Source organism: Equus przewalskii, chromosome 21 (assembly GCF_037783145.1).
Source record: "Equus przewalskii isolate Varuska chromosome 21, EquPr2, whole genome shotgun sequence".
In the NCBI taxonomy this organism is placed as follows: domain Eukaryota; kingdom Metazoa; phylum Chordata; class Mammalia; order Perissodactyla; family Equidae; genus Equus; species Equus przewalskii.
The window spans coordinates 554,765-571,834 of NC_091851.1; the positions used below are offsets into that span (position 1 = coordinate 554,765).

At 49.0% G+C, this 17,070-nt stretch overlaps 1 long non-coding RNA gene across 3 annotated transcripts in view; it reads left to right on the forward strand.

Moving 5' to 3' along the window:
• LOC139078178 (uncharacterized) overlaps window positions 1-14,415 on the forward strand; it is a 35,517-nt gene extending 21,102 nt beyond the window's left edge. Inside the window, exons 2-4 of one of the 3 annotated variants that reach the window (XR_011531012.1) lie at window positions 7,285-7,482; window positions 9,499-9,604; window positions 14,102-14,415. This is a non-coding gene — a long non-coding RNA (uncharacterized lncRNA). The remainder of the gene's footprint in view (window positions 1-7,284; window positions 7,483-9,498; window positions 9,605-14,101) is intronic. The other 2 variants (XR_011531014.1, XR_011531013.1) reach the window with 2 other exon arrangements.
• Window positions 14,416-17,070: the final 2,655 nt, after the last annotated feature.

The window sequence follows — 17,070 nt, forward strand, 5'->3', positions numbered from 1 at the left end:
AAGCATTTGAGTTAGTTTCTATTATATTTCTGAGATTTAGGAATACTTAATTTATAAGCAGTTAATTTCAAGCCAATTAAATAGAGCTTTTTACAAGTCAATTCTAGTAATACCATTTGGAGGTAGAAAAATATCACATCTCTATATCATACATACATAGACACATAGACATAAACGGAGATCTCATAGCTTTCGTTTAAAAAATTTTAGATATGTCTCAAAAGAATAGTTGGATCCAAGTTGTATTTCTGGCAGATGGACTAAGGTAAAGTTAGTTGATCAGAGATGGCTGAAGTCTCATACTGAAAGTTTTTATTTGTATCCTTTTAGAGCTGCTTTTGGAGTCATTTTGTCTATTATCAAAAGTCTAGGGTAGTTGCTATTTAAACTTTTTCTTCTAGTTTTTATTTGCTCCAGTTAACTTAGAAATAGTAATAAGGAGTTAAACATTTGAATCCTCAGAGGTCTGATTTTAAAGGGGCAGGTTTTTGCAAAGAGGAAGGTGGCATCTGGGGTGGAGCCTGAGACAAAGGAGTCTGGGAAGACAACAAGATGGCACCTGAGACAGAAAGGGGGAAGGGAGCAGGAGGCTTCAGAAGCCATTTTGTTCTCCCTCAGTTTTTCAGTTGTTAATTTAGACAAGACATCTAGTAGTGAGGAATTTTAGAGCTTTGTGGGTATCCAGAAGCCTTCAGGTACCAAGGAAAATTGACTTCCCATTTATTTTGCTTAATTTTAGAACCATGGTCTTCCAGTTTGATTTTAAGAAAAGCTGGTTTGGGGAGATTGAACGTCCTCCATAATGGCTATTGCAATTCTGAACTGCTTTTGGTCAGTTTGTCCCACTTAGTTAAAAATGTGCATGTAGAGGCCCCTAGTTCTTAAACAAACCCAGCTGGAATCCCTGAAGGAGGGTTTCCCTCAGAACATTTAGATGACTGGGATCCCATTTCCGAAATGTCCTCTGAAAACCCAAGAAAGTTGCTGGAGTCCTAGCCCTGATCCCTGAAGGAATCTAAAGACAGGAGTTGCTGTATGCCCAGCCCTGATTTCAAAAGGAATCTGAAAACCAAGGAAACCTCCAGGAAGTCAGCCAACTTTGAGGAGTCCTGTGAGTCCTTCTAGGGGGCGAATGTGAATGAATGTGATCTGGAGGAACCCACCCTTGGGCCCAAAACACTGAAGTTCATGCCAAATCCTGGATATGAGTGATGTTAGCAACTCTGCCCCAAGCTGGAAACCACACGATGTCCTTCAGAGAGCAAATGGCTAAAGAAATGGTTGGGGGTTAGTGGAATGGTGGGTGGAAATGGAGAGAAGTGTTGGGAGACTCAGAGGATGAATGGGCAGGACTGGGCAATGGATTGTGTGTGACGTGGGGAGATCCAGGATGAGGACACGCTTCCGGAGTTTGGAAGGAGCAGGGTCACTAGGTGAACAGTGGCACAGTCCACTCGGGGGGAAGCCTGGGGCACGGCCCAGGTGAGGCTGACCAAACTTTCAGTGTCATATCGTTCTTGGGCTGTAATGTCCAGATAGCATCCAAGTCAGTAGATCAACCAGGCACTTGTATGTGTGATTCTGGGTGGAGATAAATCTGGGATTTATAAGCACTGAGATAATAATAAATGCCTTAGGAATGGATTGGATCACTCAGAGGTTATTTAAAACAATGAAAGCATACAGATAAAAGAATAGGGCCCAGAGTTGAGCTATGATGCACTTCAATTGTTAAAACCCAGGCAGAAGAGCCTCTCATTAGGTCCAGGCCCACCCAGCAGGCAGGGGAAAGACACATACAACACACACACTCTCACACACTCCCTGATGGCCAGTTGGTCCTCCTGCTGGGGCCCAGCAGTGGTGGTAGCAAAAAACATTCCGGAAGACCATTGCTGCCACTTCTTTGTCCCCTAAGCTGACAACCCCAGCTGATTCAAGTTCTGGTTGTATTGTTTGTTTGTTTATTTGTTTGATGTTACTGCAAAGTGAGAGCTTGGAGCTTCCTAATCTGCATTTTATTCTACTATACTCCTTCTTCAGAACATACAGTCATAATTAAGAAAACAATATTATGCATATATTGCATTTGGTTTTGAAACTCAAGCCAAGGTTAGTAAGAGAGGAAACTAAGTTGTCTTTGTTAAGGGAATTTTATCCTTTTTTTGATACAATCAAAGTGTTCAAATACAGTCTATAAAAACTTTAATATGTTCAAGATTGAGGAACATAAAAAGAAGTGGTTCCTCATTTCTCTCTCTGGTCCTATCCACTTCCCCCCACCCCCCCTCCCCCTCCGGGATGCAGAGCCTCCACTCCAGCTCTTGTGACACTGGACTCATCTGATGAAACACCTACCTCCTCACTGGTCTAGAAACTTCTGCCCTCACTCATCTCTATTGCCTGTGTTCACACATATCTAAGGCCATTGCAGCTACTAACATGGTAAATGAGGGAATTATTTCTCCACTGAGCTCAAGGGCTGGATGAGAAGAAAAACTCTCCCATCTCTTCTGTGAAGACACAGCCTCAATGGAGACTAGAACAAGTGAGTGTGAATGCTGGGAAGATTATTTCCACACCCATCCCTCACCTGCTGCACGCCTAACAGGGTGGTGAACATAATGGACACCAATATTACCCAGGGTGTTTAGAGGATCCAGGCCCGAAGGAGAAACCCGACCACTTGGCAAAAGAGGGATAAATCCAGGAGTGAGAGCAAGTCCCTTCTCACCTGCTGTGTCATTGTCAGGAGCTCAGCTGCCACCCGTCCTCCTCTGTGTCTCATCCAGGAACAGTCTGAAAACTAAGCAGATAAAGCTGATGAAAGAGAAGGAAGTCATGAGAATCCAGTCTTTAAAACAAGAGACCAGATAGATAGAGAGTATTGCTGGATACACAAGGCACTGACCCCCGAATATTCACCTGGGAGTGGCCCCCACCCAGACCAACCCACAGGAATGCCCCATGATCTAAGACCAGCAGGGAGCCCTCTCCCCTCCCAGGATCAAAAGTAAGGCTTCAGTGACTTTGCACATAGGAAGATAGCAATATCCCCACTTTACAGATAACAAAATGAGCATCGGGGGGTGTTATGGGCTGGACTGTGTCCTCCCAAGTCATATGTTGAAGTCCCAAGCCCCACTGTGTCTGTATTTACAGACAGCGTCTTTAAAGAGCTAATGAATGTTAAATGAGGTCCTCTGGGTGGGGCCCTAGCCATAGGACTGGTGTCCTTATAAGAAGAGGAAGACACACAGAGGAAAGACCATGTGAGGACGTGGTGAGAAGACAGCTCTGCAAGCCAAGGAGAGAGGTCTCTGGGGAAACCAACCCTGCTGACCTTGATCAACTTTCAGCCTCCAGAATTGCGAGAAAATACATTTCCATTATTTAAGCCCAGTTTGCAATGTTTGGTTAAGGCAGCCCTCGCCGAATAATAATAGGGTTTTAGACTTTAATTAGACTTCCTGTTCAGAGTTATTATTTAATTTTTAATTCCTGGGATTAAAACCATATCCTAGGAAACCCTCACAATTGTCACATGGGGATTCTTGTCTCCACAGCAGGGACGCCACTCTGGAACTTATGGGTTAATAGTTCTTGGCTAGGTGCACAGGATTCCTTCTCCAACACCCACCGCAGCCCTTTAGGGGCCCCACCCTCCCTGCTGTGCCCTGCCACCACCCTCAGATGCACCTTCCTTCAGTCCCCTTGGCTCCCCCACATGTGGATTTAGGCAACATCAGAGATTCAGCCCTAGCTCTGCTCACCATGGCCTTGGACGTGTGGCCAGGCTACTGTGGGACCTCTAATGGTGAGTGGAACAATCTAAGGACTCATGTCTGGTTGGAGGGTCAGTGACTCTCATTACACAAGTCAGGCACTAACACCTCTCACACAGGAAAGAAGCAGGAGTGCACACGTCACAAGTCTAGTTGTGTCCCATAGTCTCCACAGGGCAGACAGGCTGAGCAAACAGAGTTCAGGAGTTTAATTTGGGGGAAATTGAGTTGACTCCTGCAGATATATTAGTGAAATGTTAGCGAGAGTTCCATCCTTGTAATTATCATTGGCAGAAACATTTTTCACTTCACAACTTACATATGTGACAGCATTTGTAAACTGTAAAGTACTACGTAAGTCAGTATTGTTTTAAAAGACTGGCACTTGAGCTAACATCTCTTGCCAATCTTCTTTTGTTTTCTTTTTCTTCTTCTCCCCAAAGCCCCCCAGTACATAGTCATATATTCTAGTTGTGAGTGCCTTTGTTTTCCTGCTTTTCTTTTCCTGTGTGCTTTAGCCTAGCCATTTAATACTGCAATTTCTTATGCTGGGTTTCTTAGATTTTTCCTTATTTATGATTTGTGACTCTGTTCTGTACTTTATTTTAGTGTCTACCTTGAAGTTTGTATTTAGAATCTCGTGTATAATATAGTCTATTCTCTGGTGGTCTCTTACTTACTTGGCCAATACTGATTTAGACCCTTTGCTCTTCCCCTCCTAAATAATTATTTTCATTTCTTATTCCAACTCGTGTTATGAATTTGTAGTTAGAGTGATAAGCTCGTCCTTGCTTTGGTAGTTTCCTTACCTTTACCTTAATGCTATAGTTGAATATTTGCTATCCTGTTCTGGTTCTATCCATCAGTCTCCCTAGTCTGTGTATTGTGACCCCTTTCTCCCTTTTTTCCTTTTTCAGGTATGAGAGCCTTCTTGAGGATTTCTTGTAGTGGTGGGGTTTTAGTTACAAATTCCCTTAACTTTTGTTTGTCTGGAAAAGATTTAATTTCTCCCTCATATCTGAAGGAAATTCTTGCTGGATAGAGTATTCTTGGCTGAAGATTTTTATCTTTTAAAGCTTTGAATATGTCACTCCTTTCTCTCCTAGCTTGTAAGGTTTCTGTAGAGAAATCCGCTGAAAGTCTGATAGGGGCTCCTTTATAGGTTATTCTCTTCTTTTTTCTTACTTCCCTGAGTATTCTTTCTTTATCTTTCCTTCTTGCCAATTGTACTACTATGTGCCTTGCAGTAGGTGTTTTTACATTGACAAATCTAGGATATCTGAAATCTTCCTCTACACACATTTCTCCGTCAATCCCTAGATTTGGGAAGTTCTCTTCAATAATTTCATTAAGCACGCTTTCTGCTCCATTTTCCTTTTCCACATTCTCGGGAATTCCTATGATCCTTAAATTCTTACTCCTCATTGAATCCACTATCTCTCAGAGATTTTCCTCGTTTTTTTTTAATTCTTAGTTCTCTTTCTTCCTCTGTCTGGAGCCATTCAGCCTGTCTATCTTCAATTATGTTAATTTGCTCTTCTATGGTGTCTACACAGGCATTCAGGGAATCTGTATTCTGTTTTATCTGGTCCATTGTGTTTTTCATCTCTAGTAATTCTGTTTGATTCTTCTTTATGATTTCAATCTCTTTTGTGAAGTAACTCCAGAACTCATTGGCTTGTTTCTCTTTCTCTCTACCTCATTGAGTTTTTTGATTATAGCTGCTCTGAACTCATTATCACTTAGTTTACCTAATGCCAAGTCCTCAGGACTTAATTCTATGTCTTTATTGTTTTCCTTCTGGTCTGGGGCTTTTATAAATTGCTGGATGGTAGAGGAGCGGTTTTTTTCGCATGGTGGTAGAATTTGGTTGCAGTTATAGCCTGTCGGCACTAGATGGGGGTCGAGAGCCGTGTGTTCTGAGCTCTCCGCCTTTGGGCAAGATGGAGGCACCCAGTGCGCTTTCCCGGGAGGGAGGGGCTGCTATTCTCGTGCACCGATCTGGATTCAGATCAGTTCTGTTCTCTGATCTCCCGAGGCCCTGGGTTTATGGGGTCCCCGCACACGGAAGCTTTCCCCCATCAGCGGGTCTCCACTGAACCAGCAGCAGGAGTCCTGGATGATCCCCCTGTCGCGCGGCCCCTCCCCCGCTCCTTCCCGGACCCACGCCACAACAATCACAGACTCTAGGGGGGGAGCGACATTCTCTCCTACCAGTTCCAGCGCCTCCGAGGCCGTCAGCAAGGTTTATGATCTCCGCCTTCTTGGTATTGTAGGTCTCTAACATGTTGGCCTTAGATTTATTCTCTGAAATTCAGTTTTTCCAATCCATTGTTGTATTTTGGAGGGGAGAGAATCCCGGGTCAGCTCACCCCGCCATTTTGCTCTGTCCCTTCCTTGTGAGTGCCTTTGGATGTGCTATGTGGGATGCTGCCTCAGCATGGCTTGATGAGCGGTGCCATATCTGTGCCCAGGATCCAAACTGGTGAAACCCTGGGCTGCTGAAGTGGAGCACACAAACTTAACCACTTGATCACGGCGCTGGCCCTAAATCAATATTAATCATTAATTACTGCAAGGATGAATACTGATAATGTATCAGGAACAAGCATGGCTTAAAATATTTTGACTCTGGATGTCCCCAAAAGAGAAAACATTTCTCATAACTTTAATTGAAACCCTGTGATGGGGATTTACATGTATTTGCTTCTTTATTCTCTACCATAACCATGCTAGTTATAGATAAGTTACTCATTTTATAAGTGAGATGAGCTAGGTTCAGAAAGCTTGATTAAAATGACAAAATCATGTGGCTAGAAAATAACAGAGCCAGAACTTAAACTTAGCTTTGCCTCTCTCTGAACCTCAAATTCCTAAACATGATGGTCTTGAGGGGTGGCCCCCAGACTCAAGCTTTACCTGGATATGTCACCTCTCAGATGAGTGATCAGAGACATCCCTTCTTATCACAGTGCTTCCCAGTGCAGCCTATTCACACAGTCTCCCATGCCCAGGTTCTCCCACCGCAGGGGGTCCTCAAGGGCACTCAACCAACTTCCCCAAATCAGCCCCAACTCTCCTCAGCTTTACAGGTCAGTTTCACCACACAAAATAGTCTCAGGCCCCTCTGACCTTTCAGCATGCCTGATGACCAAGGCCCAAACCCACAGGACAACAATATCTCCCCTTCCCACAGCTGCATCTGTCATATCTCCCAATGGGTCTTATAATTGACGTTTATGACTTGACCCAGGTGGCTGGGACAGCTGGTCTCCTTTTGACAAAGCAGGCAAGCTGTAGGGTGCTCCTCTCCTACTGCCCTGCATGTGTGCACTCACAGAGAGGGCCAGGGGAGGGCCAGTATCAGCTCATAGTCACAGATTTCTCACAAGATTAGTGCCTTAGGGAACAGGAGAGCATGGCTTTCCTGACTTCAGAGTTGAGGGCAGTACCTGCTGATGAAAGAGCATGACTCATGAGTTCCCTATCTGTTCCCTAGGGTGCCTGCCACGTGTGGCCACACTCCTTTGGCAAGCCGTTCTCAGCCTTGTGACTTGACAAAGTCTTTCCTTCTCTGGGTGTCGAAAGATTCATTTGTGATGAGAGGCAGTGTCTTTCAGAACAAATGAGACCTGGAATGAACCAGCAGGCAGAGGGATAGCTTGACCTCCGCTGTGGCCTGTTGCAGGCAAAGAGGGTGAGAAAACCACCACTACCAAACAATGCAAGTGGTGCCCTTAGAAAAGTAGAAGGGGATGTGAGGCACAGCTGAGGGAAATGGGAACCCACCAAGCCTTCACCAGCAAATGGTCACTGGAAGAGTGTGCCCCCACACCATCAGAGCCCCTCTGATCTGATGCTCAGCAATCATGAGGGTCACTGTGAGGCCACAGGCACCAGTTGCGAGGCATGTGTAGTTGGAGTGATGGGTTTAATAAAGGCAAGAGGATTCCCAAAGGGGTGACCCCATGGTCAGTAGGAACTTTGGGAGAGGTCGGGGACTTGGGGATGGTGTGGGTGGCCCATGACACTCTCTTCAGATCCCTGAGATGCCAGATGTCTAGTTCATGGCTGCCTCCACACCCCCACCAAAGCAGCCACCGCCCCCCCCCTACCCTTTCTCTCACCACCGCCCATAATATCTCAGCATAGGCCCGATAGGGCAGTGAAAGCTGGGTCCCCAGGTCACATCTGTGGCCTCTGAACCAGACCTGGGTTCATGGGGAAGGGGGGCATGGGGCAGGATGAAATCCACTGAGGCATGGGTGATAAGGATCCCTGAGTCACGCTCCAATGGATGGTCGTGGCAACTGACAATTTCTGGATCACAAGACAGTCCCTCCCCTGAGACATGGCCAGAGGCAGCCTGTTTCCTGGCTCCACAACCTGGGCTTCTCCCAGGGCAACCCAGGAAATGATGGAAAGCCTCCCTTACCGCTGGTGTCCCTCTACCTGCCACTGCCAAGATAGTCAACCTCCCTCAGGGGGCAGGGCATGGCCAGCAAAAATCCTGGTGAAGTGGGTGCCACCTCCCATGTTGGGCACATGACATGCCAGGGGGCTTCCTCCCCCAATAGGGCCAATGACATCTCCCAGAAAATCTTCAGGACTCAGGGCCCTTTCCTCTGCCTTTGCCCCACTGACAGAGTCTTGGCCCAAGTGAGTGGGATAGTCAGCCTCCTTTGGGTAAATCAGGCAAGCCCTAGGGTCGTCCTCTCCCTCTGCCCCTCCTCTGTGGACTCAGGCAGTGGGCCAGGAGAGGGCCTCTCTTGGCCCTTCTTGTCAGGTATCTCCCAAGGGGAGTGCTGAAGGCAGCAGGAATGTGGGCTTTCCTCAGTCCAGAGTGGAGAGTGGGAACCGCTGATGGGACAGTGTGCCCATGGGTCCCCTTCATTCTCTGGGTGGCATCCCTGTGCTGCCACACTCCCTTGGCAAGCCTTTCTCAGCCTTGTGACTTGACACAGCCTTCCCAACTCCTGGGGAAGAAAGGCTCATTCGTGATGAGAGGCTATGTGTTTTTTTGAGCAATAAGTGAGGACTAGGGTGAACCAGCTGGCACAGGGAGAGTCTTGTTGTCCTCCTGGGTCAGTTGTGAGCAAACAGGACTGGAAAACCTCTTCCAAGGAGGCAGCAGTGACCTGAGCAGAATGGGGGAAGGGCGCATGAGACACAGCTGAAAGAAAGCAGGCAAGCCAGAGTGCACCCCACTCTGCCCTGTGGCTGTGCACTCAGGGAGAGAGCCAGGAGAGGGTGTCTCTCCGCCCTTATTCTAGAATTTCTGCCCAGGCTAGTGCCCCAGGTGGCAGGAAATCAGGCTTTTCTGAGGCCCGGAGTTGAGGGTGAGTCCTGCTGAGGGAAAAGCTTGCACCAGGGGCTTCCCATTTGCTCCCTAGGTGGCCTGTCTGCTGTGCCACACTACAGAGCAAGGCATTCTGGGACTTCTGAATAGACAGGGCCTTTCCTCCTCCTGGAGTCAAAGGGTTCATTTGTGATGTGGGGCCGTGATTTTTCTACCAGTCACTGAGGCCTGGAATGAGCCAGCTGGCAGAGAGACAGCCTGGGTGTCCTCCCCGAGTCATTGTTGGAAAACAGGGCCAGAAGGCCTCCCCTGTGAGAAGGCCAGCAGCCACCTGAGCAGAAGGTGAGAAGGGGAGGTGAGAAACAGGCGGAGGAAAGGTGGACCCTTGTTCACCTTTGAACATTTCTACCCCAGGAGGAGGGAAGACTGTGCCTAGTCTGTCAGAAGGCCTGGAGCTCCTTGCACAGAAGAGCGGCACAGCAGACTGGCCACCTAGGTAACGGATGGGGCGTCCCCCCAGGTAAGCGCTTGCACTGGCAGGACCCACCCGCATGCAACTCTGGGGCAGAGGGAGAGGAGAATCCCATAGCTTGCCAACTTTCCCAAAGAGGGCCAGCCAACACAGCCCCTCAGGCCAAGACGTTGTCCGTGGGACTACTAGGAAGGAAAGAGCCCCGGGTCCAGAAAGTTTTCTGGGAAGGGTCATCAGCCCTGTCAGAGAAAGAAGATGCCCAACTTCTGGTGTGCCCGACCTGGGAGCTGCTGCCCGCCACATCTGGGTCCTTGCCTGCCCTGCCCGGGCTCTCCAGGGAGGATGCCAGACTTGGTCTTGGCCTTGGCCTCAGGGATGCGTGTGGTGAGGGGGTCGTTCCACAGTTGCCTGGGCTGCCCTGTGAGAGTCAGAGATCCCTGGGTGGTGGCCCCATGGAATGGGCCACCTCTGGCCACGTCTCGGGGAGGGAGCTGCCGCAGGGTCCAGAGATGGGTGGTAGCCAACATCATCACCTGGAGCGGCCCTCAGGGATCTTCCACACGGATTTTGTCCTGCCCTACCTTCTCCGTCGGATCCTATACCCCTGCACCCAGGTCCAGGTTGGAGGCCACAGATGATGCCGGGAAACTGCCTTTCACCGCCCTGTCTGGCCTTCCCTGCGCCTTGTAGGGTGGTGGCGGGAGAAAAGCTTGTGGGGGCAGCCGGACATTTGGCTGTGGCACCTGCGACCCAGGTATCTGGAACCTTAAGGACCTGAGGAAAGGAGGGCAGGCACACCCACGCCCTCCCGCCTCCCTGACTGCGACAGGGGTGAGAGCCCTGCTCCCTGGCCTGAGACTCATCCCTCCCACTGTGCATGCACAGGGCAGGTTGGTGGGGGGGGTGGGGCAAAGGCCAGCCTCTGGCCTCACCATGACCGCCTCGCTTCCCTAGCGCTGGGTCCGGGGGCCCTGGCGGTGTGGGGGCGCCCTCTGGCAGAGGCCCCGTGCAGCTGCCAGTAAACTCGGGTTCTCATTTCCTTCAGCTGCTTCTCACGGCCTCCCCGCCCTTCTGCTCCGGAGGAGATACCTGACAAAAAGGGCGGAGAGAGGCCCTCTCCTGGCCCACTCCCTGAGTCCACAGAGGAGGGGCATAGGGAGAGAACCACCCCAGGGCTTGCCTGATTTACCCAAAGGAGGCCAACTTTCCCACTCACTGGGGCCAAGACTGTCAATGGGGCAAAGGCAGAGAAAAGGGCCCTGAGTCCTGAAGGTTTTCTGGGCGGTGTCACTGGCCTTGCAGGGGGAGGGAGCCCCTGGGCACGTCATGTGTCTGACATGGGAGGTAGCACCATCTTCATCCGGGCCATACCAGCCATGCCCTGCCTCCACAGGGAGGTTGATTTTCTTGGCGGTGGTGGGGAGAGGGACCTTCTGACGTCACAGAGACCTCCCCTAACCTGAGAGATGCCCCCTGAACTCAGAGAGACCTATCCAAACCTCACAGAGACCTCTCTGTCCTCAGAGACCTCCCCTGACCTCAGAGAGACCCCCTCAGACCACACAAAGACCTCACATCACATCACAGTGATGCCCTCTGAGCTAACAGAGACCTCCTGTGAACTCATATAGACCATGTTTTTATTTTTTTGAGGAAGATTAGCCCTGAGCTAACATCTGCTGCCAATCCTCCTCCTTTTGTTGAGGAAGACTGGCCCTGAGCTAACATCCGTGCCCATCCTCTACTTTATATGTGGGATGCCTACCACAGCATGGCTTGCCAAGCGGTGCCATGTCTACACCCAGGATCCAAAACAGCGAACCCCAGGCCGCTGAAGCGGAATGTGTGAACTTAACTGCTGCACCACCGGGCTGGCCCCAGATAGACTGCTATTGACCTCAGAGAGACCTCCCCTGACCTAAAAGGGAACTCCCTGATCTAAAAGCCCTCCCCTGACTGCACGGATACCTCCCCTGAACTCACAGAGACCTCCCTGACCTCAGAGACCTCAGTGGCATCAGAGACCTCCGCTGAACTCAGAGACATCTAGTGAGCACAAAGAGACCGCTCTGATCTCAAAGATACCTCCCTGACATCAAAGAGACCTCTGTAAGGTCACAGAGACAACCAGTGATGTCACAGAGACTACTCTGACCTCCCAGAGACCTCATGTGACCTCACAGAGACCTCCAGTGACCTCAAAGAGACCACCTCTATCCTCACAGAGATCTCTCCAACCTTACAGAGACTTGCTCTGAAAACACAGAGGGCTCCCTGCACTCCAAGATGTTCCCTGATTTCAGAGACCCCCCGATCTCACAGAAACCTCCCCTGACCTCGGATAGACCTCCCCTCTCTCACAGAGACCTTTCCTGACATCACAGACACCTCCCTGTCCTCAAGGACCTCCCTGACCTCAGAAAGACACTCTTCTGACCTCACAGAGACCTTCTCTGACCTATAGAGACCAACTTTTACCTCAGAGAGACCTCCCCTGACATCACATAGACCTACCCTGAACTCACAGAGGCCTGCCTGAACTCAGAGATCTCCTTGATCTCAGAGACCTCCCATGACCTCACAGATGGCTGACCTTACCGCACGGAACCTTGTCTGACTTCACAGAGACCTCTCCTGACATCACAAAATGCTCTCTGACCTCACAGTCACAAGATCTAATCTCACAGAGACCTCTGACTTCACAGAGACCTCCTTGAAATCACAGAGGTCTCTCCTGATCTCACAGAGACCTCTCTGCCATCTGAGACATTCCCTGACCTCACAGAAACCTCCCCAGACATCAGATAGACCTCCCTCTCTCACAGAGACCTTGCCTGACATCACAGACACCTCCCTTTCCTCACAGACCTCCCCTTACCTGAGAGACAGCCCCTCTGACCTCACAGAGATGTCCCTGACTTCACAGAGACCTCTCCTGGCCTCACAGAGACCTTACTTGACTTCACAGACACACCCTCTGACCACAAAGAAACCTCCCCCTGACTCACACAAAGCCCCTCTCACCTCATTGACACCTCCCCTGGCCTCGAAGATACCCACTCTGATGTCACAGATACCTCCCTTGCCGTCACAAAGACACCTTCTGAAACACAGAGACCTCCCATGACCCCACAGAGACCACCTCTGACCCCAAAGAGTACTCGCTGACCTCACAGAAGCCACAGCTGACATCAAGAGACCTCCCTGACCTCAGAGAGACATCCCCTTACATCACAGAGACCTACCCTGACCTCACAGAAACCTCCCCTTATATCATAGATACCTCCTCTGACCTCACGGAGAACTCCTCTGACAACACACAGGCCTCTGCCCACCTCAGAGACCTCACATCACCTCACAGAGGCCTCCCTTGAACTCAGAGACCTCCCCTGATCTCAGAGAGCTCCCTGACCTCACAGAATCTCCCTTGAAGACACAGAGAACTGTGGGGGACTGGAATTGGCCACACCAAGGTATGCCTCTTTGGCATGAGGATTATTTTGGGCTGGTTACTTTTAAAAACTGCAGACATGAAAGAAACTCTGAAAAGTAGAATTTACTTACCCATCTGTAAAGGTGTCTCCCTCTCTGTACCAGGAAGAAGGGGGAATGACATTATCTCTAGAAACTCTTATCAATGCAGAAGGCAAGGACTTAAACCTGCATATAAACTTACTCTTGTTTACTGTGCTTTTCTGGTAATCTCCCATAACTGACTCCCCCCACCCCCAACATCCTCCTTTGTCTTTAACTGAAGACAGTATTTAAGGTGGTGGCTTCAGCCATTTTGGCGAGTTACTCAGTTTTTCTGGGTCTCTCCCATGTATACTGTTATAAAGCTTTGTTTAATTTTCTCCTGTTATTCTGTCTCATGTGAATTTAATTCGTTGTCTGGCCAGAAGGACCCAGAGTGGGTAGAAGAAATGTCTTCCTCCCCTACAGAACTCTGACCCCACAGAAATGACCCTGAACTCAGAGACCTGCATGACCACACGGAGACCTCCCCTGAAATGAGAGACTGCCCATGATCACACAGAGACAATATCTGTCCTCACAGAGACCACCCCTGACCTCCCAAGTACCCTCTCTGACCTCACAGAGACCTAATAGAGACACTTGCTGACCTCACAGAGGCCTCCCCTGACTTCAGACAGACCCAATCAGACCTCACAGAGACCTCCCCTGGCCACATGGACCTCCCATGACGTCAGAGGCAACCCCTCTGACCTCACAGAGACCCAATCTGACCTCACAGAGACCTGCCCTTACCTCACAGAGACACCCACTTACCTCATAGAGACCCCCCATGAACTCAGGGAGAGTGCCCCTGGCCTCACAGATACCTCCCCTGACCTCACAGAGTCCTTCCCTGACCTTACAAGATGCCCTCTGACCTCACAAAGTCCTCGCTTGAATTCACAGAGACTCTGTCTGAACTGACATAGACCTGCCCTTATCGCTGACTAGCTGTCCTGAGGAACTCAAGAGTGGGTTTGGAAGCGTTTAACTCTTTTTCCAAATTTTTTTTCCTTTTGTTATGTTAAGGAGATGCCATCACAAACCTCCTGGGACCAGAACAGGCCTCGCCACAAGAGCTACACCTATGACCTTTGCCTTGTTTTTAATGCTAAGATCTCTCCAGGAGCGGCTCAGGCCTTATTACCATCACCTGCAGTGTGTGTGGAAGCATGTTTTCCATCTGCGCCTGTGCAAGAGGATACTCACCTCTCCCTTTTGAACATTCATTCCCCATCTGAAATAAATGTCCCTCCTTCCCTTTCTTTGGGGACACTATGACTCTGGAAATGATTCCTCATGGTCTCCTATTTGCCGCAAATATACCTTACTTTGTGAGACTACTACTTCTGGTGGAGAGTCTGATTTAACTCACCAGGAGGGAACCCACTTTGCTTTCAGTAACAAATTGGTGCTTGACTTGGGGCTTGCCTCTTTGCGGTGCTCATGCTGCTGGCTTGATGTTGCTGCCCCCTCGGGAGACCCAGCAGCAGCTACACTGAGCGCTTTGCTCTGTGGATCTCTCAATGGAGGTGAGTGGTGCCAACCCCAACGCATGGCTGTAAGATCTATTTACGTTGTCTCACAAAGTCTACCTGTTGAAGCCTGGCTTCAGGGTTTGACTCCCATGTGGGGGTAGCCTGGCCCAGGGGAGTGAGAGTCCCCTCTGAGTGGAAGGACTGCACGACCTGGCCACTCAGCAAGGGCCAATGCTTGGCTCTGGTGAATGGGAGCAATCCCTGTTGACCAGTCAGGGGTTCAGGTCCTCTCTGGAGATGGAGTCTCGTCTGGATTGCACAGCCCAGCCACTCTGGTGAACAGGAGCAATCCTCATTGACTAGTCCAGGGTTCCAGTCCCCTCTGGAGATCGAGTCTCGTCTGGATTGCACAGCCCAGCCACTCTGGTGAACAGGAGCAATCCCTGTTGACTAGTCTAGGGTTCCAGTCCCCTCTGGAGAATGAATCTCCGCTGGAATGATGAGGTCGGGGGTTGAGGCTCCCCCTGAAGCCACTGAGCCTGTCTTTGTGTTGTACCTGTGATCAGAGAGGAGTCCCCTTAGATGCGGTCAAGCCCCCTCTGGAGTAGGTGAGTCTATTTTTTTTGTGTTATTTGTTTTTGTTGAGGATGCTCGACATCAATCTTGTTTTTCCAGTCTGGCTTTTCTGGACTCCTAAGTCTGTTTCCTTGCCCTCCCTATCAGTGATACCTGGGTGAAACCCAGCGTCCACCAGTTTCATTTTCCCTCTAAGGATTTAGTTACTGGGCCTAGATCAAGTTTCAGGCTATTAAGGTGCTAAACCTTCTCTGGGCACAGCCTTGTGGCATCTACATCACCACTCACCATGACAACTTGCCCCTGTGAGGTGGAAACAGACCATAAGAAAAGATGGTAGAATATGGGGGCAGCAAGCTCCACCCCAGAGGAAAGTCCTTTGGGCTGCATCCTCCAGAATTGGAAGGCCTTCAGATATTCCCCATTGACCTGAGAGCACATGATCCTTTTATGTAACACAGCCAGGTGGCAATATTCACAGGAACATGGGGAAAGATGGCCAGAAATGGGACCCTAAATGTTAATACCATACTACAATTAGATCTGTTTTGCAGAAGAACCAAGAAATTCCTTATGTCAAGTGATTCATTATGTCTAAATGAAAGCTTAAATGTTGAATCTAAGACTTATCTTTCAGACAAGGAGGACCTGCTTCTCCAAATCAAGCCAGAGGCTGTAGCAGGGCCAAACATCTTACTATCCACCCCCCAGCAATCCCTCTGTCAATGCAAATAATCCATAGCCAACCTGTAAATCAAAATTGGGGTGAGTTTATTATGAGCCAGAGTGAAGATTATAACCTGGGAAGGCCTTAGAAGGCGTTCTGGAGAAGCATGGGTTTCAGTACAGTCTTATATATTTTTAGAACAAGTAAGATACATTAAACACACCCAGGATACATTTTCAAAAAGGTATTCAGTTGCAAATTAGGAGGTCAGCAGGACCATGATGCCCAGAAAGGGACTAATCTGGGTGTTGCCAATAGGGCATCACCCATAGGGCTAGGAGGGGAAGTACGTATTCTTAAAAGAGTACATTCTTTACTTTAATGGTTAAGCAGATGTACATTGTATGTTTGATAGGCCATAAATCAGGCTTTTTAGTTCAAGCTGAATCAGTTTTGAACTCTAATAGTTACCCCATATACCTCAATATGTGAAAATCTCTTGTCACCTCTACAGGGAATTGGACTCTCCAACAACCAAAGACCCTTCATCCTCCTCTTCCAGGTAGTACAACTAGATTAGGAACCAGTTACAAACCTGGGATACATCCCCTAAGACAGTTGTCTGGATGGTGAGGGGAGATTTGTTAATGTGCACATCCCCTTTTCTACCTCTGATTTGTACAATTGGAAGGCACACACTAAAGGATGGAGGGACTGACCCTGGATGGAATCCCAATAATACTGATGATCAAGAAAAGCTAGGATATTTTCAGGGTCTGCTTTTGAAAGCCATGAGAATAGTATGCCAGCTACTCATTAACTGGTCTAAATTAAGAAAGGTCCAACAGGGCCCTGAGGAAAACCCCTCTGCTTATTTTCAGTGGCTATGGGACTGCCTCAGAGGATACACAAATTGGGACCCCAAGGCCCAGGGCAGTACAGCGGTTCTTAACACATATTTCATATCTCAAAGTGCTCCAGACGACACCCAGAGGAAACTCCAAAAGTTGGCTATGGGTCCTGATACTAATTCTGCACAATTCGGAGAGGCTGCATTTAGGGTGCTCAGTAACCGGGATGAAGCTGAGGGTGAGCACTGCCACTGGCTCTTAGTTAATATCAGCCCTGATATCGGTTCCCCTACATTGAACCCAGCATCTACGGGGTTAAAGCCAGAAATAGTCATCCTCATTCCCTGCTTCTTTAGTTACACTCATGAGTAAATAACTGCTTCTTTAACCTTTGACTCCCTGAGCTTTACAACCAAATAGAAGTTA